This window comes from Ursus maritimus, unplaced genomic scaffold (genome assembly GCF_017311325.1).
Source record: "Ursus maritimus isolate PB19 unplaced genomic scaffold, ASM1731132v1 scaffold_25, whole genome shotgun sequence".
Classification (NCBI taxonomy): Eukaryota; Metazoa; Chordata; class Mammalia; order Carnivora; family Ursidae; genus Ursus; species Ursus maritimus.
Window position 1 is genome coordinate 9,246,196 of NW_024425008.1, and position 13,454 is coordinate 9,259,649.

A 13,454-nucleotide genomic window follows, 5' to 3' on the forward strand; every position below is an offset into this window, starting at 1 on the left:
TTGTGTCTGCACCTAGAGTCCTTTCTTCCTTCTTCCCCCCAACCCTTTTTATTAAAGAAGCACCTGAGACCAAAAGACCAAAGTTGCCCTGTCCAAGGTCAGCCGTCCCTGAGGGGCAAACCTGGACAAAGCCTGGTGTCCCACCAGCATCCAGTACTGGACAGCATTAGAGACACTGAGCCCATGCATAGGAAAACTAGAACGGCAGCCACGCTGCCCAGCATGAAGTCAAAGGCACTGGTCTGAGATATTATGGGGATTGAGAGGCAGGCGAGAGAAACCTCTGGGTTGAAGGAGAAGTGACACCAAAGAGGGACAGAGACTCTTCCTCGGGAGGTTTGGTTTGCGCCTGGCCAGACCCCTGTGCGCGCACTCCGGGGCGCTCTGCACCCGGGGACATAGAGGCGGGGCCCCAGGGCCGGGGTGCCCTCGATTCGGAGCAGGTTGAATGAATTGGCAGACGGACAGGAAATGCGTTGCTGGAGAATCAGAGCCAGAGGACTGGGACCCAAGGGCGAGGCCACGGTCACAGGTCTATGGTCTCTGAGTGATGGAATGAGCACCCCCATCGCGGCCACCACCACTGAGCCTCGCTGTCCAGCCTGCAGCCCTCCATGTGCCGCAGGAGACAGCATCCTTGGCTCAGACGCCCCCACCCACTGCAGGGCCCTCTCTCTGGGGTCAACACCCCAGGCGGGGGCCTAAATCTCCAAGGCTGGGAGTGCTCAGGGAAGCTCTGTCCAGGCCTTCCGAGAGAGACCCGGCTGCATGGGCCAATGTCTCCACTAGGAGGACTCCCACCCCCAGGTCCCCACTAGTCCTAGGGACTGAGTCTGGGCATCCTATAAGGCGGACTGGCTACACATTTCTCTGAAGGTCGTGGTTTCCTGGTCATCTTGGCCTCCTTGGGAAAGGATTCCAAATCTAAGCTTCTTCCGAAAAGATTTGAGGCTGTTGACAAAATGAACCGATACGAAAGAATGTATCTCAAGATAAAAAATAATTACAAGAAAGGCCATTTAGAAGAGTATTAAAAATGCAGAAATCGAAGTTGCCAACATTTCTATTGTCCACACTGTGCACTGAGTTCAGTTATAAGATCTTGGCTTTTGAAGCAAAGGGACATCTGTAAGCTACATAGATTTTAGTGACGAGACACAGCATGGATGTTTGCGGGCATAAAATGCTTTTATTGTCTCTTCCTGGAATCCGGCTCCGGTTGGGCTTTATATTTGCACAATTCTTTCTGCTCTGATTTTAAAAGACACTGAGGTATTGTTCAAATGAGTGGCACCTACAATGACTCTAAAAAGGGCATGGATCCGCCGTAGATGTCTGCTTAGCTGAGCGAGATAAGACCGTCTGAACAGTTCGGCTTTGAATTTGAAGCTCAGGTTTCAGGTAAGCGAGACAAATCGGAAGCTAAATCGGGGTGTCGATTTTTCACTTGTCAGCTAAGACCCTTCTGCTCCCAGAGAGAGCACTTCCTCAGGACAAATGTGCCCCGTGGCTAGATGAGTAAGACCCTTGATGCCATCAATCGTAGGGTTTAGCAAAGGAGACAGAACTATTCCACCAATGAGGGTTTCTCAAGCCCCTCTACAAAAGCCGCCTTTACTAATGTTTAGTTACAGGAGTCATACACGATCATTATACACACTTCACAAAGGCCGTTAAAGCAATACGAAAAATAAAATGTAGTCACACACACGTACACACACAAATACGCACTCACTGAAATGGAATTCTTCTTGACACACTGCTTTTTTTTTTTAAGATTTTATTTATTTATTAGACAGAGAGAGACAGCCAGCGAGAGAGGGAACACAAGCAGGGGGAGTAGGAGAGGAAGAAGCAGGCTCCCAGCAGAGGAGCCTGATGTGGGGCTCGATCCCAGAATGCCGGGATCACGCCCTGAGCCGAAGGCAGACGCTTAACGACTGCGCCACCCAGGTGCCCCGATACACTGCTTTTTAAACATTTTTTGGACACAGTAATGTATTGTTTTAATGACTGTATCATATTCCGTATTTGAGGTGTGCCATAAGCTTTTAGTTTTAAAGTTCTCTTTGGATGGACTTCTCAGTTGTTTTCAAACTTTAAAAGTCCTAAGATGCATAGCCTTTAACTCTGTACGTGGAATTCAAATTGCTCACTCAAAGGCTATGCAGATGATAGGATACTGAAATATTTTCTTGCAGATTATCTTCTCTGAAAGTTGTGTCAGGTCAACCGGGTAGCCATAGTTCATTTGAACTGTGATCTTTTGTAAATCACGTGAATTCTCACATACACATGGATCTGTTTTTCGATTCTCTTGGCTTGAGAGGAAGTGTCTGTGTCTCTGTGTCCTGGTATCTTACATGTTAATACTGTGGTTGGACTTCATGGAACAAGCAGCCCGTGTGATTCTTTTTTTGAAAAGATTTTTCTAGAATTTTTAAAAAATGAAACGAGCCTTCTAGATGAATTTTATTTTTTTAAAAATATTTTATTTATTTTTTTTGTCGGAGGGGGAAAAGAGAGAGAGCACAAGCAGGGGGAGTGGCAGGCAGAGGGAGAAACAGGATCCCTGCTGAGCAAGGAGCCCCACATGGGGTTCAATCACAAGACCCTGGGATCATGACCTGAGCTGAAGGCAGACATTTAACCACCTGAGACCCCCAGGCATCCATCTAGGTGAATTTTAGAATCCTTTGGTCAGAGCCCAAGAAAAGTTCCCCTGGAATGTTGATAGGAATTATCCTGAATGCATAAATGAACCGCAAGGAAACCCCACTATAACATGGAGTGCCTTCCCATCTAAGGATGAGATGAATGTCTTCTTACCCTCATCTTTATGTGGCCCTCGCCGGGTTTTCTTTTTGCTGTTTCTTTATTTCCTAAAGCTCCTGCACATTTCTTGTTAATATCATTCAGTGTCGTCTTATAAGTTTGGTTGCTCTTGTGAATAAAATCTTTTCTTTCATTGGCTGGCTGCCTTTTACACTGTATACAGGAAAACTATAGGCTCACCACTTAACTGACCCCTTCAATGAATATTTTGAACATAATGACTGTGTCTAACAACTTTTCAGGTTTTCCATTGCTATCATGCAAGGCATCGACATACAATGATTATTTTGTTGTTCAGATGATTTATTCCACCCGGGGCCAGAGATGGAAGGAAGAATCTTGAAATGTGGGTTTGTAAGCAGGGAAGGAGCAGAGTTGAGCAGTTATCTCAGCAAAAGGTAGCCTTGGCTGAAAAGTTCTAAAAATGGGATTTTTACCCTCCTGGCCCAAAGCCTTCAATTTCCTCGCTGTAGAGGTCACGATTCATTTGCACCTGAAGACGTGTGATTTTTGTGCACAAAACAGCTCCTGATTAAAAGTTCCTTTTTACTCCCCCATCACATGAACTCTGGTAGCCTCTGAGCCCCCTTGCTTCGGCCTGAGAGAGCCACCCTATCTTCCCGGTGGAGGATGCCCATCTGTGCTCCACTGTGCTACCCAGCCTCTCCGGACCCTAGGGCGAGTCTCAGGACAGTTAATTGTGTTTCCAACATGTGCTCTGTCAATGTGAAACTTTGTTTTCTTTTAGAGGTCTGTGGGTTTCTGACAGAGCAGAAAGAGATAGAAGACCAGGAGGTTTTCACTGATTTTCTCTTGGATTTGGCTTTACCCCAAACCAATGGTGAGATTTCAGGCTACAGTAAGTGTCTTGGGAAAATAATGCTCCGAGGGGTGAGGTTGAGAGCTGGTACGACTGATGTTTTAAATACTGTCTCCTCATCCGCTTCTTTTTGTTGATTCCCAACTCTAATAGCAAGGACTTCTTATTCATTTTGCTTTCATTTTATGTTCCTTCTATTCTCAACCAGCCGTCCTCAGGGGAATCCTTTACAAAAAGAAGTATTATTCCCATTATCCTGGAGTGGAAAAAAGAAGAAGAAAAACTGCATGGGGATTGTGCAAATTGTCTAGAGAACACGAACTGTAATGGTTTTTCCCCCCAGTTCTAAGAATCTGGCAATTAGTTAAAAATAACTCTGAAAACCATCAAAATTTCTGAGGACACTGCTTTAGCTTTTCAATTTCTGCAATATAAATGACAGTCCCAAACAATAGTTTCCTTTCACTCCTGTGTTCTCTCATCCTTTTAGTTCGATCCCTTTATCACAGATCTATTGTACACCTGGGTCTTCTTTCCACCTCTTTGAAGCTGATTGTCACACATTTTCCCATAAGCCTCAAGAGACAAACTTCTCTGTGTCCTTGTCAACTTCCTCCACAAACTGTTTATTCTAATCAAACTTCTACCCAAACTTCTATGTTGGCTCCAAAGAACAACAGGCAATATAAAGTAGTAGCAGGAAAAAAACAAAAACAAAAAACAGGGGCACCTGGGTGGCTCAGTCGGTTAAGCATCCGGCTCTTGGTTTCGGCTCAGGTCATGATCTCAGGGTCATGGGATTGAGCCATGCCTCGGGTTCTACACTCAGCTTAGAGTCTGCTTGAGGTTCTCTCTCTCCCTCTCCCTCTGCCACTCGTGCTCTCTCTCTCTAAAATAAATAAAGAGATAAAATATTTTTTAAAAAAGGAAAACCCCCACATGTATGTATGTGTGCGTGTGTGTGTATATATGTATTTTTTCACATATACATATATAACCATAAACATATATATGCACTTACATATGTGTAACTGCACACACACGTACACACCGTTTAAATTCCAGCTCCACTCTTGACTATGTGACTTCGGCAAGTTACTTAAACTTTCTGAGCCTCAGTTTCCTCATGTGTAAAACGGTGATAATAATGTCTCCATTTTATTAATAATCTTAATAACAAACTCCTTTGAGTACTAAGTATGTTAGGCACTTTCCCAGGCACTTTGCATGCATTATCTCATTTAATCCCCGCAATAATCTCTGACATCGTTGCAAGGATCATCACAAGTTATAGGTGAAAGAACGGAAGCTCAGGGCAATTCTGTAACTTACCCTTGGAGTTCGGGGTCCTAGCAAACAGACTCTGAGATTCGGAAATTTGCATGCAGGAAGTGTATTGGGGAATGCTCTCAGGAACAATCCCCATGAAGGAGAAAATGGGTACAAAGACCATCCCGCAGATCACATAGAGAATCATGTCGTAAAGCAGAAAGTGTTGCCTCCTGCTGGAGAGCAACTCACTGTCCTCGTGACTAGAGAAAGGCATTTTTCTCTGGATGTTTGCAGGTTGTGTGATATTCACAAGTAAATTTTCTGTGGAAGAACCAGTTTTAGAATATGAGGAATTTGTTCTATGACATGGCCCCTAAGCACAGATTCATCGAACTCATCCTAGGTCCGCCCACAGAAGTGTTCTTGTAAAAGCAGCTCGTCCTCTGTTCTTCAGTCAGTTGCTTGAGAGGGTTATTTAAAGAAAGTTTAATTGGTATATTTTGATGCTTTTCACTTGAGATCGTAAGAGATGATATGTTATACCCTTTTTTACTATGTGTTCAATCTTGGGGGGATGACACTAAAGTAATTTTACAGCACTGAAAAAAAGAGGAGAGGAAATTAAGTGAACTGGAAAATAGGTCAGAAGAAATTCTCCCAGATGCGGGATGGAGAGATAAGGATAAAAATACAAAGAGGGGTCAATGGATGTAAACGATGTCATGAGAAAACCTAAGATATACATAACTGAAGTCAGAAAACCAGAAAAGAAAGAATGGACAGAAGCACTTTCTAATAATGGCTAAGAATTTTCCAGAACTGATGAAAGCTATCTCTTGTGAAATTTAAGATACCTAATAGATCCCAAGGAGAATCAAATTAAAAAAAAAAAAAGGAAATACCCAAACACAGACACACATCTTTTTGAACTGCAGACAATAAAAAACAAAGCTAATTTTTCAAGCAGCCCAGGTGGTGTGGTTACATTGTCTTCAAAGAGGGAGGACACTGGCCTCTAACAGTTCAAGGACAAGGATGAAAACCAAAAGGCAATGGAAACAGATAAAAGAGGAAATGAAAATAAGTGTTGACGGAGAAACTAGAATTCTGTCAACCAGCAAAACTATCCTCATAGGATGAGGGTGAAATCAAATGTTTTCAGAGGAGGAGAAGCAGAGAGAATTTGCCAACAGCAAACTCAGTAAGAGAAAGAATAAGGAATAAGGAAGGTCAAATGCAGGAAGAGGTGGAGAACACAAACCAGCAAACATGTGGGCTTACCTAAGTAAATATGGCTGTATACAACAATAATAATATAACTGCGTAATTTATATGGAATTGAAAATGCACAACAGCTTGTCTGTTAGGTCAGAGGTATGTGAAATTAAGGTGTTCTAAGTTCCTTGTATTGTCCAGGAGGAGGGTCAAAGTGCTCATTAGTACTGTACCTTGATAAATCGAAGGACGCATGCTGCAGGTTTTAGGACAAGCACTGACGGAGTAGTCAAAGTGTATATCTTCCAGTTTAGCGAGCAAAAATGAAGTAATAAAAATATCAGTCCTGAAGAGGGCAAGAAAGGAGAGTAAAAGGGACCATTAATAGAAAAACTAGAAAGCACATAAAAATGTAAGTGTAAACCCTAATATAGCGGGCATTCACTAAATGTAAATAGAATAATTCCGACTGGGTTTTGGCACATCTGGGATCTGAGACCTAAGCCCAGGCAGTGATAGAGAAATGAGAATGTTTTTACCAGATCTTTTAAAGTCACTGCCAGACCAGGTTGATTTCACATTTGCAGCTGGTGCAGGCTGAGGTGAGCAAGGAGAAAGAATCCATGGACACTTGAGACAGCTGCTAGGACCAGGTCCACAGGTAGTGGCCAGAACCCTTGTTCCAAGATCCCCTAACCCCAGTAGCCAGTGGCACAGAATCCAGGGTGATGAAGAAAGACTAAGTGTGGGGTTAATGCAAGTGGCTCCTGGAAACAACACATCAGATAGGTTTAAAAAAAAAAAAAAAAAAGACATGACCAGGGAAGGAGACAGAAAGACAGAAACCAGAGTCTACAGAACCAGCCTGAAAATTGGCAGCAGGTAGAAGGAAATTGTCAGACTTGGGAATCAGACTTGAAAAACAGTGAGCACTTCAAATGAGAGAGGAGATGCTGTGAATGCCAATTAATTAATATCAGATTGGGGTAATCACCAAACAAGAGTGATGGCCGTCTTTGTGAGTACATGGAACCTCACCTGGAAGGCTTAGCGCTGCCTGACAATGATGGTCATTGCGATTCTAATGAAGAGGAGAAAGAGAATAAAATCTGATATCCAAATAGCACCATGCCCTCTATATTGGACATTTATTTTGGGAAACCCACCAGGTGCATAACAGTAAAATCCACTGCAGGAAAAGCTCTTTGTTACCCTGAAACACCGTCAGCTTCTCTATCATTATCTGGCTTGATCTCGCAGAGCATATTCTCCCCTCAATTACAGAAGAGGAGACAGACAGAGGCTCAGAGTCGGGGAAGTGGCATGCTCAAGGCCACTGGAAAACCCATACTCAGACTTTGTCTTTTCATGTCATTCTATTTCTTTTTTCTCAGGAGGAAGTACATATCTCAGAAGACTCAATGTTGTTAAGATGTCTATTCTCCCAAATAGATCTAAGATCCCATGCAATTGCAATAAATATCCCACTGTGCTTTAGCGAATAAACTGAAAGTTTGATTCTAAATTCCATATGGAAATGCATAGGACCTTGAATAGATAAAACAACTTGAGAAGAAAAGAAGAAAGTTGGAGGATTTACACTACCTGATTTCAAGACTTATTGCAAAGCTACAGTATGAAGCTACAACACGTAGTTATTGTAGCAATGTGGCGTGAGCATAAATATACCTAAATAGATCAAAGGAACAGAACAGAAAGTATAGAAAGAAACGCACAAATATGCTCAATTGATTTTTAACAAAGTTGCTCCAGCAATTCAATGGACCAAAGGATATTCTTTTCAACTAATGGTGCTGAAACAACTTGATGGCAAGAACAAACAAAACAAAACCCTTTGATCTGTATCTTAGAGTTTATACAAAAATTAACTCAAAGTCTATTTGTAGAAGTAAACCTAAAACTTTAACCACCAACTTCAACGAGAAAACAAAGAAGAAAATCTTTGTAACCTTGGATTAGACAAAAATTTCTTAGCTATGACATGGAAAGCACAGTCCACAAAAGAATAAATCAATGCAATCAAAGTTCATCAAAATTAAGAGCTTTCTCTCTTTGAAAGATACTGTTAAAGACTAAAAAGACAAGACAATGTTTGGAAGAAATTATTTGCAAATCACACATCTGATTCCTGAACATATAACAAGGTTCAACACTGAAAAATAAGAAAAAAAAAATCCCAATTTAAGAAAATAAGCAAAAACTATTTCAAGACATTTCACCAAAGAGATACACAGATGCTTAAGTGAAAGAAATCAGACAAAAAGAAAAAAAAGAGCGCACTATGCACAATGCCATTTATAAAAATCCTAGAAGGCACAAAGTGATCCATAGTGACGGACAGCAGATCAGAGATCACTGGGCATATGGAAGGCTGGGATAAGAGGAAGTAACACCATGACACTTGGTGGGGCGGGGTATATATCCATTACACCGATTGTGGTTATGATTTCATAGGTGTATACACACGTCAAAAATTATCAAATTGTAGACTTTAAAATGTATAATCATAAATGTGTTTAAGAAGAAACAGATATGGAGGCCCCTGAGTGGCACAGTCAGTTAAACATTCAACCCTTGGTTTTGGCTCAAGTCATGGTCTCAGGGTCGTGAGATCGAGTCCTGAGTCAGGCTTTGCACTTGGCATGGAGTCTGCTTGAGAGTCACTCTCTCCTTCTCCCTGCCTCCACTCATACTTACTCTCTCTCTCTTTAAAAAAAAAAAAAAAATACACACACACACACACACACACACACACATATGAAGAAACAGACTATAACCGGAAGCCCCCACTCGCCCCATTGTGTTTCATTTAAATCACTAATACTCCCTCAAAGGTAACCAGCATCCTGACTTCTAAGAGCATAGATTACATAGGCTAGTTTTGAGCTTTACAGAAATGGAGTAACACAGAATGTAACCTTTCGTGTCAAGCTACTTTGACTCAGTATTTTATGTGTGAGGTTCATCGTTGTTGTTAGAAGTCTGACCAAGTTGATTGTTTGCTAGAACAAACCCACCAACACATCTCAGTGAAATATAACAAAATCCAGTCTTCGTACCGTAACGTTCATAATGTCCAGGATGCAATCTGAAGTCACTTACAAAGCAAAGAGCCAATGACTTTAAAGCTGCTAGCATAATGATGCTTAATGAGGAAAATGAAAGTTTGCCCACAATGAATGAAAAATAGAAATTTCAGGAGAGGGGCGCCTGGGTGGCACAGCGGTTAAGCGTCTGCCTTCGGCTCAGGGCGTGATCCCGGCATTATGGTATCTAGCCCCACGTCAGGCTCCTCCGCTAGGAGCCTGCTTCTTCCTCTCCAACTCCCCCTGCTTGTGTTCCCTCTCTCGCTGGCTATCTCTATCTCTGTCGAATAAATAAATAAAATCTTTAAAAAAAAAAAAAAAGAAATTTCAGGAGAGAAAGAATGCAAAAAATAACCACATGGAAATTTTGGTACTGAAAAAAATGCACAATAATAAAAATAAAGGGGCGCCTGGGTTGGCACAGCGGTTAAGCGTCTGCCTTTGGCTCAGGGCATGATCCTGGCATTATGGGATCGAGCCCCACATCAGGCTCCTCTGCTAAGAGCCTGCTTCTTCCTTTCCCACTCCCCCTGCTTGTGTTTCCTCTCTCGCTGGCTGTCTCTGTCAAATAAATAAATAAAATCTTAAAAAAATAAAATAAAATAAAAAGTCACCAAATGACCTTAAAGAAGATTGGAAATGACAGAGAAACAAGTCAATGAACTTAAACATGTATTAGTAGAAAGTATCTAATCTAATGAAGAGAAAGAAAAAAGACTGAAAAATGATCAGAGTTCAGATCATTATATCAAAAGGTTTAAGATATCAGCAATTGGAGTACCAAAAGCAGGAGAAAGAAAGAGAAGAGAAAAATATATATTGTGGTCAAAACTTGGAAAATGTGGTCAATGACATGAATTTACAGACTGAAGCAGCTCAATGAACTTCGAATGGGATAAGGAAGAATAAAAAAGAAATCATGGCTAGACACATGACAGTGGAACTGCTGAAAACCAAAATTTGGAGAGAGAGGTGGGAAAACAAGTTGATCCTGTTCCATCTCGCAAATCTGTGAGGGGAGTGGCAGGTGACACTGACTGCCAAGACCGAGCAGACAGGCTGAGAACAGCCTCAGGGGGGCACACAGTGCTTCAACAAGCTCCTTCAGAGTATGGAACAGGAAGGGCAGCTGGAAGGACTGAACGGCCGCTCGGAGGTGGGGGCTGGACATTTGTCCTGGCCCTGAGTGTACAGCAGTTTCACCAGGATTTTAGTGGAGGACGGGGTTTCGTGGTCAAGAATCTCTTTGGGAAAAACTCTGCAACCCAGCAATAGGGGAAAGCTGCCCCTCTTCCTTTCTGGCCTATTAATTGACTGTGGAAGTAACCAAGGATTCTCTGGACAACGAAAGGGAGGTGGAGAACGGGGGAGGGCACCCTGACAGAAAAATCAGTGTGCCCACAGTGTGTGCCGAGTCCTAAAACAGTTTTGAGATCACCAGAGCCTCAGTTTCCTCAATAGTAATTGATTTAAAACATTGTTTTCACATTTAAACAAACACTGACTTATTACAGAGCAAACGTAAGATTTGCCGAACTTTCAAAGGAACTCATGCTTCTGGAGCCCCTCCCCCCACTCCAGATCCCAGGGAAATATGCCCACTCGCCCCTGCAGCTTGAGGGGATTTGATGACAGTCTGAAAAGCGCTGACCTAGGTGTCTCCGAGCAGTGTCCAGCCAAGCAAACACAGAAGAAGGGATACCCCTGGCAGAACTAAACTGCTCTCAGCACAGCCTCCATGGTTAATCTGCCGGATGAGGCAGGTGTCAGGCTACCATTTCTGTTTCTTTCTTTTAAAGCTAGAACAATCCATAGTAACAACCTTATATCATTAATCTTTGGTGGACCCTCACTGATCTGTTCTTGCTAAAGTTCTCACCACCTTGAAGCGCCAAGTCATACATACCAAATCTGACCAGGCTGGCAGGCACACAATTTCTGGCCATCCCACATTCCTAGTGAGGCACAGAGATCTTTTAAACATTCATTTAAACCGTGCTACTCGAGAGAAGTCATCACCAGAGCCAAGGTGACCCACATGGTGGAGTTGGCTTACAGACAACGAGAGACACCATTTTCTCTTTCTCTCCACCTTTCTCAGGCTACATGCGGTCTTTTTCTTTTATTCTGCCTTTGTTCGTGGTCATCTTCCTTATTCCGTGGTGTCCGTCCATCTCACAAGATGAGTCATCCAGTTGGGTCATCTGCCACGTAATGGAGGGCTGGACCAACACTCGCGTTTCCCCTCTGGAGCCGTGGCTGGCCGTCATGCAGCAGGCACCCTCTTAGTCTCACTCCACACGCTGTCATTATGTGGGCCCAGTTGTCCTGCACACCCCTTTCAGTTCCCAGCACAGTTTCTATTCTTTTCCCCAGAACTTTTCAATCTTCTGCTGCCAATTATAAATCTATTCTTCCATGCAACCTAGATAAGAAGAAACAGGCATAGAATTCGTAAGCGAGCACATTCTTAGCTGAACGGGCAGAACAGATGGCCTCCAAAAAGACGAGCTTATCAGCCTGCAGAGCTGCTTGAAAGGAGACCAAGCACGGTTTCCAAAGATACACAGAATAAAGCAGGCAGCTGTACTGGGAGGCCGTGCGCAGGGATCTCAAAACCAAGCCTCCCTTTCAGCCAAACTGCTCACTGAGACACCATACAGAGGGGACCTCTGCATCCTCCTTGAGAAAATGAGATTATTCACTGGCCACTTCCAGCCGCTTCACAGGGCAGGCATGAACAAACACTGCCAGAAATGGTCAGTTCATGGTTCTCTTTATAACGAAGGCCCACAGCCAGAACAGAACGGGAATTCAGACATCGTATGGTTTAAATTCAGCGCAAGGTGTCTTCCTTGCTCTCTGATGTGGGTCTTTCTCTGCCTGGCACCCAGCTTAAGAGTAGTCAGTAAGAATCCAACTAGTTTCGTTCGAAAGCTCCTTTTTTCCCGGGCCCGTCTGCAGCCCAGGAGGTCTGAATGATGCCCAGGGTGAGGAACAGGGGCTGGTGTGACTGTCTTTCAGCGGTGTCGGTGCTGCCCAGGTGACCCATGTGGCTCCAGTTTGGGGCAGTAGGGTCCGACATATCTCTGCGTGGGGGGCGGCATCAGGTTGTGCAGAATGGAGGTGATTCGGGGTGAAGGTGAGCTCCCTGAGCCTGTCTGCCGGCCTGGCCTTCCTCGTGTGGGGGTGACTCTCCAAGTACTCGCCGTGACTCAGGAGCCTCTTGCAAGAGGCTACAGGTGCCCCCTGAATATTCTTCCAGCTCGGAAGGGCTGGATTTGTAAACTGTGAAGGGCTGCCTGAGATAATTGCCAAAAAGCAATCAATTGTCCACAGGGTCCTGGAAAGAAACGTAAATGAAGGGAAGAGTCCGATGGGGACAATAGTCCAAAAGGGCCAGGGAGGCAGGGCACACGGGACTGCTCTCCCTCTACCCCTGCTCACCCACAGCCCAGCCGGGTGACCTCGGGCATTCTCCCTAATCCTTCAGTGCCTCCGCTGCCTCTTCTGGGAAACGGCGATGACTCAGGAACCCACCTGAAGACTTCGAATGAGGCGAAATGTGTTCATACACGTAAATCACTTGCACGAGTACTTGGTGCATAATAAGAGCTCCATAAATGTTCGCTATAGTCACAGCTATCGTTATGATTATTAATTTGGCTCAGCCAGTCGTTGTCCGATGGGATACGCCCCCATGGCCACTTCTTCTAGTTTTCCAAGCAAAAATGAAAAATCTCTTGATTTTTAAATATCGGTGACTAGTTGTTGTTTTTTTTTTTTTAACCTGTGAACACTTAAATGAAGTCTGCCATGGCGTTAATAGGGATCTAGCAATACTGGTTTCTCAGTCTGGCGAATACGCCACACCCCTGCATGCATGTAGCCCTAGGAGAAGCTGGGCATATAGGAGCTCAACCTCTGTAATTTTTCTGCAAGTCTCAAATTACTCAAAAATGAAAAGTTTATTCAGAGCGTGCAGGGAGTCACACACACACACACCCATTAATCGGCCAGCTTTGCTTCAGCACGAGCAGAGAGCGAGCTTTGAGAGAAGGGCCTTGCACTGGGGGAAGACCCAAGACCCTAGAAGAGGTGGGGCTGCTGTCGGTAATCTGCCAGGGGCTTGGTACCGCATTTTGTCCCTGAACTCAGGTCACACATAAACAGCGTGGAATGAGATGCTCTGGGGTTTCAGAGAC